At 38.9% G+C, this 17422-nt stretch overlaps 1 pseudogene; it reads left to right on the forward strand.

Annotated features, from left to right (window-relative positions):
- The first annotated feature begins 13754 nt into the window (after positions 1-13754).
- Positions 13755-16995, forward strand: LOC110298760 (annotated as a pseudogene).
- The last annotated feature ends 427 nt before the right edge of the window (positions 16996-17422 follow it).

Consider the following 17422-nt stretch of genomic DNA (forward strand, 5'->3'; position numbering starts at 1 on the left):
CTAAGCTTTCTGTCCTGTAGAAGACTGTCTTGGTATCAATGATGTTCCAAAGGCACAGGATTAAATATCTGTTACAGATTCAATATATGTTATACATTGTAGTGTACTGAGTAGATCAAGGTAATACAGGTTCTCAATGAGACCCAAATAAAGAAAATTATACTTGTTAATGGCCTGCTGATATTTTTTCTTTCTTTACTTGTTAAAACTATGAAAGTTTTATTGATTTCTATATTGTTCCCTATGGTGTTTTTCATTCCTCATGTTCCAAGTTAAAAGTCAACCTTATTAGATTTGTTCTNTCTCAATAATCTTGTGATTTACACATCATACTTTGTTACCATTGTTTCATGGTGTGTTCTGTGAACTGGTTGATAGTTAACTAAATTATTAAATGCAAAACAGTCTGCATTTGTATCATTCACTATGTACCTCAGCCTTGAGTTTGAGTATAAACAGCCTCCACAGCTTGTAATCAGGAATGATTCACTCTTCTAATTCAGAAAAGACTGCAAGTGTGACCTGGTGGTAAAATAAAATTTAACATTACACTTCAAGAGTTGCTCCTGGTTTTAAATACCAGAACAATATTCACTCAAAAATGTAATTCCATTCGAGATGTGTTGTACTATGGAAGTGATTATGTGGACCAGTATGGTCAAATTCATGGACATGAGTTTGTCCCCAAAGTCTTGGAATTACTAGCCTGTGCTCTCATGCTTGGCAGTATTCATTTTTGACAATGGTTATGTAGGCACTAATGGCAAACACATGAAAGGACCTTAAGACGGATTGTGTTGTTGCCGTTCTTCAATGCTCCTGTTTTTTTTTTTTTTTTTTTTTTTGTGGTTTTTTGAGACAGGGTTTCTCTGTGTAGCCCTGGCTGCACAGAAACTGGCCTCGAAATCAGAAATCCTCCTGCCTCTGCCTCAGTGCTCCTTTTTATCTGTGTTGTTTATGTTTGTTCTTTTCCATATTGTGTGTGTGCACGCCTCTGTGTGTGTATGTGTGTGTGTTTGTTTGTTTGGACAAGGTAGCACAGACCTTTCTCAAATTCACAGTGATCTTTTTGGCTCTTTGCTCTCAGTGCTGGGACTGAAGAAATGCTCTACCAAACCGAGTTTGAAAAATAAGTTTTAAGGTGTACGTTGTCTCTGTTTCTTTAACAAATATAAATTTAATCACCCTTTTCTGTGTATGACTGTTTGTCCATATCTGTGTCTGTTTACTCTTTTTACTCATGCCTATTAGACAGGGAAGCCAGGGAATGTTGTCAGAATTCCTGGAACTGCATTGCACATAGCAATGTGAGACCTTATGTATTGAGAATTAAGAAAGCTGGTATTCTAGGAGATATTTCAGTTTCCTAAACCTTTTAGTCATTTTCCATCTCAAGGTTTCTATTCATGACACTCTTTCCCACCCAAGACATTTTAGGTTTCTTGTGTTGAATAGGCTCCTGCAGGTGTGAGACTAGAAAGTGAACCACACTAATAGATGAGGATAAAGTCCAAGTGCAGATTGCTTTGTCAACCTCTACCAGCATTCAGAGAGTGTAATATCATGTGGTTTATTGTCAGCATATTTAAAGCACAGTACAATTTGGGAAAAGGTTTCCAGGCAGAAATCAGTCCAATCAGTTCAATTCCAGGTCCACAATAAAGCTTACTATGTGGCTACATAGAAACCCTTTTCCAAAGTACATGTGACTGTGATGGTGGGTACTCTGGGTAAAAGACCTGGCATCTAATGGGGTTTCTGACCAATCATAGAGATGTCAGCATGCCATAAAGGACATGTGACATGGCCCCTAATTTTGGTAACAGTCTAGAAAGGAAAGAGTTTAAGACAACGATTTTAGAGAATTTGGGTAAGGTCTGCCTCTATAGCAAATGTTATGTGAGATCTGCCTAAACAAACCAAAAAGGTTACTGGGCCATTAAGAAAATCCATGTCAGGGCCAGAGAGATGACTCAGCAGTTAAACACATTGACTGCTCTTCTGAAGGTCCTGAGTTCAAATCCCACTAACCACATGGTGGCTCACAGCCATCTGTAATGTATTGTATGTTCTCTTCTGGTGTGTCTGAAAGCAACTACAGTGAATAAATCTTTTTTAAAAAGGAAGGGAGGGAGGGAGGGAAGGAGGGAAAAAAAGAAGATAGGAAAGAAGAAAGGAAGGAAGAAAATCCCCTTCCAGCCTTTTAGGTTGAATGCAGGTATTTTATTTTCTTTACTGAGTGCAGGCCTCTGAATATCTAAGATTCCTGGTTTCCCTAGTGATCTGTGTGTGCAAGGACCTTTGTGCCCCAACATCCTGTTCCTCATTAAAGAGTGGAGCTCTCTTGCAAGCAAGAGAAGTAGACTAAGCCAAGGATGAACTAACTACATGGTTATCTCAAAATACAACATGTTCAGTGAATTCATGTACACACAACCAACAGAAATGGAGACAGCAAATTGTATTATCATTTTTGAGCAGACTTATTTACACATATGTAACAAGAAAGGAGTTGGCTGGGAAGAATTTAGGAAGGGCTGCAGAGAGGACAAGAAAGAGAAAAATAATATAACATATTTTATGATATATAAAAATAAATGTTAAACAAAGGGCAGTTGCTAGACCCATGGCTTAGCAGTTAAGACCACAGCATGTTTTTACAGAGGATATAGATCCCATACTCATAAAACATATAGTAGTTACCTAGTAACTGCTGTAGCTCCCGTCCCAAGGTATTTGATGATCTCTTCTGGCTTTCTTTGTATTGTGCACAGATAAGTTCAGGCAAAACCCAGCCATTCCTATGTAAAATAAAAATAAAGTTTAAAAAGAGTAGCATACCCTACATCTATGTCACAACCAGTAGACGCCCAATACTTAAGGCTAGTTAAAGTGTACTCACTCTTTATGGTTGTTGATGGAAGCAGCCATGAACTTCTTTGAGCCAGCCTCCTCACAGGCAAAAGCAGCCTCGTTTTGAAGTTAGAACAGTTCAGCATATCGGTTCTTCTAAGAAAAACATTCAAAATGCTGATAACTGACCTTTGCTTGAAGTTTTTTTATTTGTGCTCTCTATTCTTTGTATATTAGAATTGTGGCATTAATACATATGTAGGTTAAATCATACATTATGGTTAACAGGTATCACTGAGCAATCTACTTTCAGAGCATCATTTATTTACTTGATTACCTACTAAGACCTTATGGTATAAGGTGAACATCCGTGAGGGATTTCTGTCCATCATTTATACCATTTTGCATATGTTTCTGAAGGATTTTGATTGAGGAATGCCCTCAAATATCTCTGCTTTTTACATTGTGACTATGTTCAGAAGTGGATTTATTTAACTTAGGATTCTTAGGAGTAAGTGAGCCTGATTGTGAACATATCCAGACTCCCTAAGTAGAATCCTGATGCCTCTTTTATTGATAAAGAATAAAAGCATTGCTTTGGAAATGACTCCCAGGTTCTCCTTTCCTGCAACATGAAAGAAAATTTTCTCAGTTCTTCTGTCTTTGCTCTTGTGATGGTTATTCTCGGTAGTTGTATTAGTCAGGGTTCTCTAGAGTCACAGAGCTTAGGGTAGTGCCTATAAGTAAGGGAATTNNTTGATGACTTACAGTCTCTAGTCTAACTCCCCAACAATGGTTAGCAGTAGTTGTGAATGGAAGTCCAAGGATCTAGCAGTTTCTCAGTCCCACAAAGCAAGCAGTCAAAGAAGAGAGAGTAAATCTTCCTCCTTCCAATGTCCTTATGTAGGTCTCCAGCAGAAGGTGTGGCCCAGATTAAAGGNTTCTGTCNTCACGCCCAGAGCTGGGACTTGTTTTGTCCTAGATGACCTTGAANTNAGAGATCTTCCTGTCTTAATCTTCTGGGATTCATAACCACTATGCCTCAAGATCTCCATGCCAAGATCCAGGTCACAAACTTGTATCTTCCAGTCTCCAGATTAGGATCACAAGTGAGCTTTCCAATTCTGGATTGTAGTTCATTCCAGATATAGTCAAGTTGACAACCAGAAATAGCCACTATAGTAGTCAAATTGTCTATACATGGAATTAACTAAAACTGCAACAATTCAGTATTACGAGGGATTTTTCTTAATTATATCTTTTTAGTTATAAACCCATTTTTGAATTTGAATCTTCTGAAGTGATGAGAGATATCTTTAATGTAGGCCACAGCTTCTGGTGGCAGATTATATTTATAAAGGTCATTGAAGATGGTAGTTCTTTCTCCTTGTCGTCGTATCCTACTTCTGGCTAGCAAGTTCATTTTTTTTAAACTAGCGTTAGAGCCTCCTTCTTCATAATTCTGGTATATACTGAAGACCAGTCATGACATTCAGCTAAACGGACTGAAGCACTACTGTATTCTTCATCTGTCCATTTGCAGACAGCCATTGTTGGACTAGTTCGACCACAGCTTGCAAGCCATTCCAATACATCCACTTTCTACATACACAGAGAGATCCGTTCCATCAGTTCTGTTCATCTAGATACATTTATTAATACAGCTGTGTTTTTTTCCCCTTCCCACTGAGGGAGAGGTGCTGGCTGACAATAGTGCTCCACAGTGTTTATCACCTGCTTCCTCCTTTTCTCCCAGGGCTGTGTAAAGTCTCACACCTGCCAGGTGAGAAGTAAGCTGCAATTTACCTGACCCAACCATGAAACCACAGAACAAAAATCTTAGTGTTTTCGAAAATCTCCCTTTAATTGTTAATATTCTTAGCACCCTTTCCTTGTGGGCCAGATTAATTATTAAACTGCAAGTTGAATAACAAGCCTTGCAAGCTCTCAGCCTTGCAAGAAGGGGAAGTACTGGAAAAGAGTAGGGTAGGGTGTTAGAGGACCAGCACAAGTAAAATGCAAATCTTTCCAGATCTCAAAAGATGTAGCTCTAGAGAAAAGCCTGGTAGAGGAACCACCTTGTCTTGTCCCTTTAGGGCAGTCTTAACCTACATATCTGAAAAACCATTGGCCCTGGACAAGCAGCATGAGCCAGGAATCACTATGCTGTGCCCCTTCCTCACACTCTAACCTTAAGGGAGGTGCTTATGTCACTTACGTCAGGGCCTCCAGTCTGACCTGCCAGTCAGAAGTGGAGGAGGGTGCTTCTGGGTACCATGTTGCTCATTCAATGCTGTAGATGAGGAGGATTGAGTGGTTGGTGTTGTCCTGCTCTGTGTGCTACTGCTTGGTGCTGTGAGAGGAATTCAGCCGAGCTCTGAGCTCCCGATATGGTGAGTATATGGCAGCTGCTTCCAATGGGAAGGGTCAGGCAATTGAACAGCTGGAGAGAGTATAGTGAGTCCTTCCTGGGGCTGGATGGGAACTGCATCTAAACAGGGCTACCTGTGAAGTTGTTTCTGGTCTTAGCTGCTCCCAGAGCATGGAGGTGACCTCCAAATAACTTTGCTCTGGGGTCGCATCTGTGGAAGCATTTGGAGTATGGGCTTGTGTGTTGAGTCATTCTTGGCAAGATTGCAAACACACAAAAAATGCCTGGTTTCTACAGTATCTTCTACAATTTTTGCCCTTTGTTTTAACATTGTGATGTAGGATATATTTGGAGTTAATATGAGAAAGTTGTAAATGTCACCTCTTGTCTTGGGTAACAGTCCAATATTAAGCTATGTAGCACTGTTTTAGACTCCTCCGAGTTTATCCCATTGTGTAATACTGTCTGCTGACTTCATATATACTGTTCCCCTCCAGGAAGGAGTATAAAAGATGATATTCTTCTTAAGATGCTTACTTGGCATAAGATATAGGTGGTGGGAGACCTCCCCATCCCAACTTTTATACTTTGTACCTTTTGCCTTTCTTCTCCTTTTCATCCTTTGGGATCTTCCACTTAAGACCGTGTCACTGTTTCAGGTCTCTGGTGTACTTAAGAAGTCTATACAGAGAAAACCTGTCTTGAAATACCAAAAAAGGAGGAGGAGAAGTCGGAGAGAGAGAGAGAAAAAAAAAAAAAAGAAAGAAAGGCAGTATGTTGGCTGTTAATCTCCCTAAGTGGCTAGACTTGCAATCCCTGTTTAATTTGTTCAAAGTATAACCTGGAGGTTGAACATAAAAAAGACTTTAGGATAGAATGTAAGGTCTGTTCTAGGCTGGCTCCTCTTTGAGCATTAACCAGTCCTGGGTGCATGCTATTATTAACGAGATACTTCTTTTTCTTTTAAAATTGTTTTATTTATTGACATTCTAAAAGTCCCGAATCCCAGTCTCCTTTCTAAAAGTCTTCACTCCATCCCTCTCTTGTTTTCCTCTATGCCCAGGAGGGTCTTGAGATAGAACTATACTAAGTTTTCTGACAAACCACCAGCTTGAGTTCCAGAGTGGTTGTACAGTTTACAACCCTACAAGAGATGGAGGAGTGTTTGCCTTTCTCAATGTCCTTGCCAGCATGTGCTGTTCCTTGAGTTTTCAATTTTAGCCATTCTGATGCATGTAACGTGGAATCTCAGGGTTGATTTTGTTTGCATTTACCTGATTAACAACAATGTTGAACATTTATTTAAGTGATACTAGGTCATTTGAACTTCCTCTGTTGAGAATTGTGATTAGCTCTGTATTCCATTTATTGATCGGGTCGTTTGTTTTTTGCCATCTCACTTCTTGAGTTTTCTATAACTTTTGGATATTAGCCCTTTATTGGATATAGGGTTAATGAACATCTTTTTCTCAATTTGTAGGCTGCTGTTTTGACCTACTGACAGTGTCTTTGCATTACAAAAGCTTTTCATTTTTAAGAGGTCCCATTTATCAACTGTTGATCTTAGATCCTCAGCCATTGATGTTCTATTCAGGAAATTCTATCCTGTACCAAAGTGTTCAAGAGTGTTTCCCACTTTCGCTCCTACTAGATTCAGTGTATCAGTTTTATGTTGAGGTCCTTGATCCATCTTGTGCAGGGTGAGAAATTTGATATGCTCAGTGCCAGTTAGACCAGCACCATTTGTTGAAGATGCTTTCTTTATCTATTGTATGGTTTTTGCTTCTTTGCCAAAGATCATCCAGTGTCCGTAGGTGTATGAGCTCATTTCTGGGTCTTCGATTCTATTCGATTGATCTCCCTGACTAGGCTCTGTACCAATACCATTCTTTTTTTTTTTTTTCTTTCATTATTGCTATGTAGTACAGCTTGAGATCAGGAATTGTGATTCCTCCAGAAGTTATTTTATGATTCAAGATTGTTTTGGCTATCCTAGGTGTGTTTGTTCTTCCATATGAAGTTGACAATTCCACTTTCTATTTTTTTAAGATTTATCTATTATTTATAACTACACTGTAGCTGTCTTCAGACACACCAGAAAAAGGCATCAGATCTCACTACAGATGGTTGTAAGCCATTGTGTGGTTCTTGGGATTTGAAGTTAGAACCTCTGGAAGAACAGTCAGTGATCTTGAAAGGTGAGCTATCTCTGCAGCCTGAGAATTGCAACTTCAATGTCTGTAGAAAGTTGTGTTTGAATTTTGAGGGGAATTGCATTGAATTTGTAGAGTGCTTTTGGTACCATGGCCATACTGACTATGTTTTTTGGTTGTCTGTTTTTCAAAACTGGTTTTTCTGAGTGATGAGCTTGTGGTCCTGGAACTTGTTCCATCTGCCAGGCTCTTTTTTTTGTTTTGTTTTTCTACCAGGCTCTTGAACTCAGAAAGTTATGCCTGCCTCCGCCTCCGCCTCCGCCTCCGCCTCTGCCACCTCTGCCACCTCCGCCGCCTCCTCCACCTCCTTTCCCAGTCTTCAAGAATTTCATTCCTAACCAGGCACTGGTGGCACATACGCCTTTAATCCCACCACTTGGGAGGCAGAGGCAAGCGGATTTCTGAATTCGAAGCCACCTGGCCTACAAAGTGAGTTCTGGGATAGACAGGTCTGTACAGAGAAACACTTTCTCGGAAAAAAAAAATTCATTCCTTACTTAAACTGCTTTAATATTAGTTTCTCATTAGAATAATACTTTCTGAATCTTTGGCTTCCCTCAGGCTTGTAATTAAGGATTGCATTGTACACCTCATCCTGCCTCTGTGGTCCAGTGACTTGAACGCATTCCTGCAAGTCTTTCAGGCTTGACCCTTACTAATCAGTGAAATGGAAAAGAGACCAGTACGTGAGGGTCCTCTGACTTCCATCCCTTTTATTGGGCATTTATAATGAAATGGAACTTGAGACAGAATTGACTTCACTGACCAACTCTGATGCTGCTGTATTCATAGCACAGAGAGGGATGGGGAGATAAGGGGGGGTACCTTTCATGTTTCACAATATTTGGTTATCATTAGATATGGTAGTCATTTCATCAAATTTTGATAATCAGTAAAAGTCCTGACTGGCAAATTTGTCAGTTTCATAAACCTGGGCAATCAAAACTCTGGATAAAGAACTGAACTCATTTTTAGAAACCAAAATTCTATAGTTTCACCAAATTAACCAATACAGAAGATATGAACAGACTGGTGTGGCTCTTCCTAACAGGAATGTTATTACTCCTGTCTGAAAATGCAGAATCAGGGAGAAAATATGCGAGTAATACCTGGTGTGCTCTAATACTTACATCTAGTCCCTAGAGAATATCGACCCACAAAGCTGATCTCAACTTTAAAATGATTTTTGAGATTTTACTTAAATCGTTTCTACCTTCTCATTCCTCCCTACTATTAAGCTTCAAACCCTGGGACAAATGACCTATGTAACAAGTCAAAGTGGACCTGTCCTTGAGGTTCTCCCAGCATCCTTCAGAGTCTACCTATTAGAGGATATGGCTGTTGTATCACAACCTCCAACATAGTGATTGGATTGCCCTTCTCTGTGCAGATCTTCCTGATGTAATTGGGCCATTTTGGTGACCTGGTCCTTTTCTCTACCATTTCCCTCCTTTCCCTTTGCTCTGTTTCTCTTCTCCTCCCTCTCTTGCATGGCTCATGTTCATGACTACTCTGACCTCTCCAAGGTGTCCATGCCTTTGCCTATGTCCTCCTTTTTTCCCTAATAAACTTTCCACGCCATTATACATAGGAGCAACCTCGTGTTTTGTTTTGTTTTTTCTTTTCATTTTTTTCCCTTTTACCTCCATTTACCAAACCTTGTTTTCACATTCATGGCAAGTTTTTGCTTTATCCATTGTTACTGTTTGAATTTGACTGACGTTTGGGTGCAGGACTTACTTTCTATGAAGTAGAGATGACTGCACTGTAAACTGATTGTGTCATGTAATGTTCACAAAGAGGACCCTGTGCCTTGGAAGGAGAACAGGAAGTGCTCTGGTGACTCCAAAGTTTGACTAAAATACATTTTCTCAGTCTAGGGCTCTGTCTGGCCAGACGGTGGAAGGACAGAGCTAGGAAGGCCTCACTGTCTGAACCTTTTGATCTTTGATCCCTGAATGGAGGAGCTGCTACTTTCCTGAGAACTGGTTTGGTTGTATTAGCCAAGGAAGGACTCTGGGTAAGCCAAGAAATTAGTAGTACTAGTGGGTGGGGGCTTACAGGTTCATTCCAGGATTCTTTTCTAAAGTAGCTGTAGGGAGCTATGAGGGAGTTCAAAAGCCATGCCATGTTCAGTTTGAAGCCACTGCCACCAGACCAGGAAGAGCAGATTGCTGAACTATTAAGAGTCCAGTTAGCTAAGGAGTGGAGTGTACTGTGAGCTAGATTGTGGTTTTGTTAGTACATCTGGTAGCCTGAGTAAAAGCTCTTGGTCCTTGAGCATCACTGAGTATGAATTCCCTAGGGAGGAATAGCCCTGGCAATGGATGGGTGTGGTGCTTATAGTATCTCCGTCCATGGTACACACAGAGGCATTGGTTTTGGGATGCAGTGGGAAGACCACTGGAAACCTGGAGGTCTAGTTCCTAGAAGTTCTGACCATTGCATTCCACATTCTGTTTTGTGTGATAAGTTTTCCCAATAGTTAAGAAACTGGTAGAGAGAAGGTGATAGAGATCATCCTTCAGTAATATTTGATCAGAATCTCTTGAAATTTTCATGACCACCAGCCACACTGATGTGATTCAAGGAAATTCAACTATTGGGCGTAATAGGAGTTTTGAAGATGCAGAGGTTTACCAGGTGTGCATGGTATTGTGAAGGCGGACATGTCAGATTCCACATCTTGTGACAAAATCCATGTGTCAGGAAGTAGACATAAAATTACTGTTCAACATAATGTTTTGTCCAAATCAGTAATACTGGGAATTCCTGAAACCAAATTTGGGCCAGAGAGTTTACAGAACCAAACAGACCTTACCTTTCTGATCACCTTCACTTCCAAAGAGCATGGAGCCTCTCAGTGTGGAAGAGAGACCAGCAGTAAGTGGAGAGCCAGAAATATGACAGTAGAGATGCCTCTATGAGTTATTTTGTGGGAATTATAAACCTCGTGCTCGGAAGTTAAGAGAACCGACTGCTCTTCTGAAGGTCCTGAGTTCAAATCCCAGCAACCACATGGTGGCTCACAGCCATCCCTACCAAGATCTGACTCCCTCTTATGGAGTATCTAAAGACAGCTGCAGTGTACTTATATATAATAAATGAATAAATCTAAAACATAAAAAGTGGCTAATCCACAATTGGAGTGGAATAAAAGCAACTGCTGGTGGAAAGTAAAAACAAAGTCTGTGGTTCATGGAGAAAAACAGCACTAGGGAGTTTCCATGGTAGTCAAGTGCTGACACAGACAGGAGTTTTAACCATGGTATCACTATTAAAGAGCACACCATTGCTCTCTATTGAAAGCCGAAGATGGTTCCCAAATGTATCCTGCTAAGACTTGGAGTAATGTAATGAGTAGACAAAGTGTTTCAGAGTTCCAGGGAGCATCTATGCAAATGTGTTGGAATTGTGGTCCAAGCGCTGCAGGGTCTATCATCACAACTTGGAAGTCAATTTGGCTCGATGACTTATCTTGTACTGGTTCTGGAATTAGGAAAGATGAAAAAGATAATGTCATGAATTCTTAGTGTGTGGTTTTAGTTGCTCCCTTATTCCAGCCGTCTATGTTTGAGAGAATCAGAGCTGCACTGAGGAGACTGTAAGACTTCCCTGCATGAAAATGTGAGGTTGAAGCCTGAGTTGCATTTTGAGACCACAAGATGCTGATCCATCTGAGTGATGAGACATCTGCCATGGACCACTGTGTGTAGGGACTGGAAGTAACCAAAGAGGAAGACTTATGAGAAGGAGTAAGGCCATCTAAGTCCTTTGAACCTGAAGCTGCATGAGTCTGAGACACAACTACAGGATTGGGTGTTTTTCCTGCTGGGGTTCTGTCTTGCTTTGGTTTAATCTTCTCTAATTTTATAATTATATATATATATATATATATATATATGTGTGTGTGTGTGTGTGTGTGTGTGTGTGTGTGTATAAACTATATAATTTGCTAACTTTATATGTCCTTTATTTTGGAATGGGAATATGTATTCTATGACACTGTATGCTGGAAAGGAATAAATATTTTCTGATTTTACAAGATGTATTAGTCAAGAGAATTCCTTGACTGTCAACAGAGACTTTGGACATTTTAACAGGGTACAAGTTGTTGCACAATATGGGAATCAGTAAAGGTAGACTATAAATATTTTCATCCTGCGATGACCATGAACTTAGAGTGACCAGAGTCAGAATGCAGTCAATTGAATGAAAAATCTTCCTATCTGTGATGATGTCTTTGCACATCATTTGTCCTTAATAACTATTTGAGGGGAGGTCTTTGAAGCTTGTGTGAGAGGAAAGTTTCTAGATGAAAGTCCTCCTTGAGGATAGGATTGGAGTGTTCATAGACCCATTTCGTGTTCTTTGTGTCTACTGGCTTGTGGTTAAAAGTGATCAGTCAGCTTCTTTCATGCTGTCATCATATAGACTCTATCTCTAAATCAAATATGAGAGTGTAGGAGCAATTCCCATTCAGTCCTACCTGATTTTGCTATTGTAATGTTTTTATACTTTTAATTTTGTTGTTTTTGTTTTTGAAGACAGGGTTTCTCTGTGAAACCCTGGATGTCCGGAAAGTAGTTATGTAGACTAGAATGGACCTACATTTAGAGATCTACCTATCTGGCTCTTTACCTATCTGGTTCTTTTGGGCTGGGATTACATATGGATCAAGATGCCTGGCTATATTGTTTCAGGGCTTGGAATGGATGGTTTTTTGCACATGACAAGCATGTATTGTTGTTTTTTGATTCACTGAAATCTTGAATAATGAAATTTACCAGAGAATATTATTCTAATTCCCAGGATGGCACATATTCATGACATTAATACTGCCTGATCATTCTGATTCATTTGATTATTTATTTATTTATTTATTATATGTAAGTACACTGTAGCTGTCTTCAGATGCACCAGAAGAGGGCATCAGATCTTATTACGGGTGGTTATGAGCCACCATGTGGTTGCTGGGATTCGAACTTCGTACCTTTGGAAGAGCAGTCGGGTGCTCTTACCTACTGAGCCATCTCACCAGCCCCAATTCATTTGATTTTAAGAGTGAGACTTTCTTCCTAAATGTTGCCTATGTTTTAAAATTTTTTGAATGACTATGAATGCAAATGCACCTCTGTGTACGTGGTACTCACTATAGGCAAAAGATGGCCTCAGTACTCCTGAACATGGAGTCATGAATAGTTCTAAGCTTCAATGGTAAGTACTGGCAAGTGAGTCCTGTATCTAAGACCAGCAAGAGATATTAAGCACTGAGCCATCTCCCCTACACTATGTTGTTTATTTATGAAAAGCATTTACTTTGCTAATGTTTCCATTTGTTCATTATAACTTTAAACATCGATTGCCTTTAAGTAACATCTTATTAATGTCACATTTTAAACTGGGGAATTTCAGGCTCTTGAAATAAGAAGACACAACTACAGTGACTATTTACTTCTTTGTAGGAAGTTCACTGAAAACTTCTGAGGTTCTTTTGATCTTTCTTCTTTGAGTTTTTTGTTTGTTTGTTTGTTTTGTTTTGTTGTTGTTGTTGGCTGCTTTTCTTTGATTTGCTGGGGTTTTTTTGTTTTGTTTTGTTTTGTTTGTTTGTTTTTGCTGTTGTTGTTGTTTGTTAGATTTTTTTGCAGCAGAGACAGGGTCATAATGAGTAGTGCTACCTTTCTGGAACTTGTTTAGTAGACAAGATTGGCATACAAGGCAATGAGATATACATGCCTGTACTTGGTGAGCATTGCGATTAAGGGCATGAGCGAATGGACTCAGCTAGCTAATAGTTTTTTGTTGTTTATACTGATTTATCAGTGGTGTTAATCTGTTTGCCTCTCCCCCCCAAATTTGAATTGGCATTTGTTTTGTTAGGTTATATGCTCTTCAAAGAGCAGAGCATTCTCAAGTGAACCTCATAATTTGGTTTTCTTTTTTTTTTTTCATTTAAAAAATCTTTATTTATTGTTATACATTAGTACACGATAGCTGTCTTCAGACACACCACACCAGAAGAGGGCATCAGATCTCATTATGGATGGTTGTAAGCCACCATTTGGTTGCAGGGATTTGAACTCAGGACCTTCAGTAGAGCAGTCAGTGCTCTTAACCACTGAGCCATCTCTCCACCCCATAATTTGATTTTCATAATTTAGTTTGTAAATGACTTCATGATTATACACCAGAATTTCTCTGTCATGGGCTATGTGTGGGGATTATCAAGACCAAGTGAATATATTGTCATTGAAGTATTCATTACAGTATTATCAATGTCACACTTTGTGTTGTACACATGTATGAGATTTTAGGATGCATTGACCTTTGATGATGTGCATGTACACTTCACTCGGGAGGAGTGGTCCTTGCTGGATCCATCTCAGAAGAGACTTTACAAAGATGTAATGCTGGAGATCTACAAAAACCTCACTGCTATAGGTAAACCTGAATTTTCCTTTAAGTTTTAAAATAAGGTGGGAGAAGAGCTGAATTCTTTGTTATTGATGGCCTTGTATAATCTTGAATGAGAATAAGGAAGAATGAGGCAGATAAAGCAGACATGGTTCTAAGGTTTACTGAAAATAGTGGCTTATGGACTAATTTCCAACAATAATTATTTTCTGGTCCTATATTTTAGGCTACAAATGGAAAGACCATAACGTTGAAGAACATTGTCAAAATGATAGAAGATATGGAAGGTAATTATTCGTAAAACCTTATTCTAATGAGCTTTTGAAGAAAATTTAATGTGTTCTGTAAGTTTTAAGGAGCAGCAACAGTATTTTTTTTCACCACTTCAAGTTAGTTGTTGAATATTAGATTCTCACAAAGCCAAGTACTTCGATTCCAGGCAGCTGATAGGTTGTTGCAAAGCATTCCTCTATCACATTATTTCTTAACAAATATGACTATTTGAATCATATCACCATTAGAGCTATACTGTAGCACTTCCATTCCATGTACATTCACACCACTCAGATATTTCAAATTCTACACACACTGAATAGGTGCTATGTGTATATCCAAAATCTTCTACTGAGCAAATAGTCCATGGTAAAGCTGTTGTTACTCATACTTGTCTTAAATATGCTAAGTTTAGTGAGAGGGAAGATTTATGAGCATTAAGGATGTTGTTCTGGTTAAACCTTAATCCCTACCCTACACTTAATGTCTATGAGGAACAAAAAGTCAAGCTGTGTGAATGGAAGGTGGAAACCCTTTATTTGTTATTCTTTTAATAGGTATATCATATGTCATACTGGATTCAGGCCAAATGAGCCGAGGAATTTTGAAAGAAACAAAGTATCTGTCTTTCCTAAAACTATTTATTAGGTCATTTATTGTTGCAGTAAATCTCCAACCCAATAGGCCCAGGCCATAAAAACACAACTCACTTAATATGAAAGCATACTGTGCGCCTAGATTGGGCAGATCTACTGCTACTCACTCTACCATCTTGTCCAACCATGAGACCCCTGCGAACTTGTAGTTTCTCCAGGACATGTGCTTCTGCTCTGCTTTTCTTCTTCCTTCTCCTCTGTATCCTCTCCCTCTTCCATTTTCTCCTTCTTCTCTCTTCCCATCTTCCACTCAACCTTCCCTTTAATGTGCCCAATCATCAGCTCTCTTTATTTTACAAATTAAGGTGGGAAACAGGTTTATAGGAAATCACCTGAGGGCTGACTCATTCCATAATTATAGTGGTAAATTGTGAATTCATGCAGTTTTCTTCAAGTATCTGAAAAACTTGATGTATAAAAAGTTTGGTATAAATGTGAGCCATGTAATAAATGGCCGAAACATCACAGGTATCTCTAATGATGAAAAACAGCCCACAAGGAAGGGTAACACCAAGATTGTAAAAAATGTGATTAAACATTTTTTTCAAAGATTCATTTTATTATTTATTTTATGTGTGTGAATTCACTGTCACTTTCTTCCGACACACCAGAAAAGGACATGGAATTCCATTAGAGAGCCACTATATGGTTGAGCCACTATGTGGTTGCTGGGATTTAAACTGAGGACCTCTGGAAGAGAAGTCAGTGCTCTTAACAGCTCAGCCATCTCTCTAGTCCTGTGATAAAACTCTTAAGATCTGAATCTACCTTACAATTAAATCAAATTGTAAAACTAATTCATACAGATAGAAAGGATTCATCGTTGTCATTAATGTAATAAAATTTTACATATCCCCATTATCATTGCAGACATGAAAGAAGTCCTGCTGGAGAGAACCACAATGAATATACACAATGTGATAAAGCCTTCACATATCACAGTCATCTTCAAAAGCTTGAAAGAAACCAAACTTGAGAGAAACACTCTGAAGGCTTTCAACATATGGAAGCCCTTGCATGTCAGAGTTCTCTCCAAATACATAAAATAACAGATACTGGAAAGAAACCCTACAAATGTAATCAATGTGATAAAACCTTTGCGCAGCTCAAGTATCTTCGAATACATGAAAGAATACATACTGGAGAGAAACCTTACAAATGTAATCAGTGTGATAAAGCCTTTGCACAAGGCAGTAATCTCAAAGTACATACAAGGATGCATACTGGAGAGAAACCCTATGAATGTAATCAATATGGTAAAGCCTTTTTACAATCCAGCTGTCTTCGAGTACATGAAAGAACACATACTGGAGAGAAACCCTATAAATGTAATCAATGTGATAAAGCCTTTGCACTGCTCAAGTATCTTCGAATACATGAAAGAACGCATACTGGAGAGAAACCTTACAAATGTAATCAGTGTGATAAAGCCTTTGCACAAGACAGTAATCTCAAAGTACATACAAGGATGCACACTGGAAAGAAACCCTATGAATGTAATCAATGTGGTAAAGCCTTTTTACAACCCAGCTATCTTCGAGTACATGAAAAAACACAAACTGGTGAGAAACCCTACAAATGTAATCAATGCGGTAAAGCCTTTGCACAGGTCAAATATCTTCGATTACATGAAAGAAGACATACTGGAGAGAAACCTTACAAATGTGATCAATGTGGTAAGGCCTTTACACAAAGCGGTCAACTTCAAACCCATAAAGTAATACATATTGGAGGGAGACTCTAAGTATGTAATCAGTGTGATGAAGCCTATTCACACCAGAGTCATCTTCCAATACATGAAAGAATACATGCTGGAGAGAAACCTTATAAGTGTAATCAGTGTAGTAAGTCATTTTTATCTCACAGTCATCATCAAGCTGATGAAAGAACACATACTGGATAAAAAAAAAAACCCTACAAATGTAATGAATATGATAAAGCCTTTTCACAGCCCACGTATCTTCAAATACATGGAAGAACACATACTGGAGAGAAACCTTACCAATGTAATCAGTGTGATAAAGCCTTTGCACGAGGCAATAATCTCAAAGTACATACAAGGATGCATACTGGAGAGATTCCTATGAATGTAATCAACGTGGTAAAGCCTTTTATATGACTAATCTTTTGGGATGCATAAAAGAACAGATACTGGAGAGAACCATTACCAACATAATCAGTGTGGTAAAGCCTTTGCAGAAAGCAGTCATCTTCAAACCGGTAAAGTACTACATAGTGGAGACACTCTGCAAATGTAATCAGTGTGATAAAGCCTCTTCACAACAGAGTGGTCTCCAAATACATAAAAGGAAACATCTGTAGAGAAACCTTAGAAATGTAATCAGTGTGATGAAGCCTATTCACAACACAATGGTCTTACCTACAATAACTCATACTGGACAGAAACCCTATGAACGTAAGGGATTTGGTAAAGCCTTTGCACATTACAATAAGCTCCAATTACATAAAAACGACCATACTGAAGAAACTCAATGTAATCACAGGGTGAAGCATTTGAACATCACAGTAGTCTCTAGAAACAAAAAAGAAACCATCTAGGAAAGAACCCCTATAAAGTTCTTTAACATGGTAAGGTCTTTGCACATATCTGTAGTCTCATCATCATGGAAGGATTCATACAG

This window comes from Mus caroli, chromosome 7 (genome assembly GCF_900094665.2).
Source record: "Mus caroli chromosome 7, CAROLI_EIJ_v1.1, whole genome shotgun sequence".
Classification (NCBI taxonomy): Eukaryota; Metazoa; Chordata; class Mammalia; order Rodentia; family Muridae; genus Mus; species Mus caroli.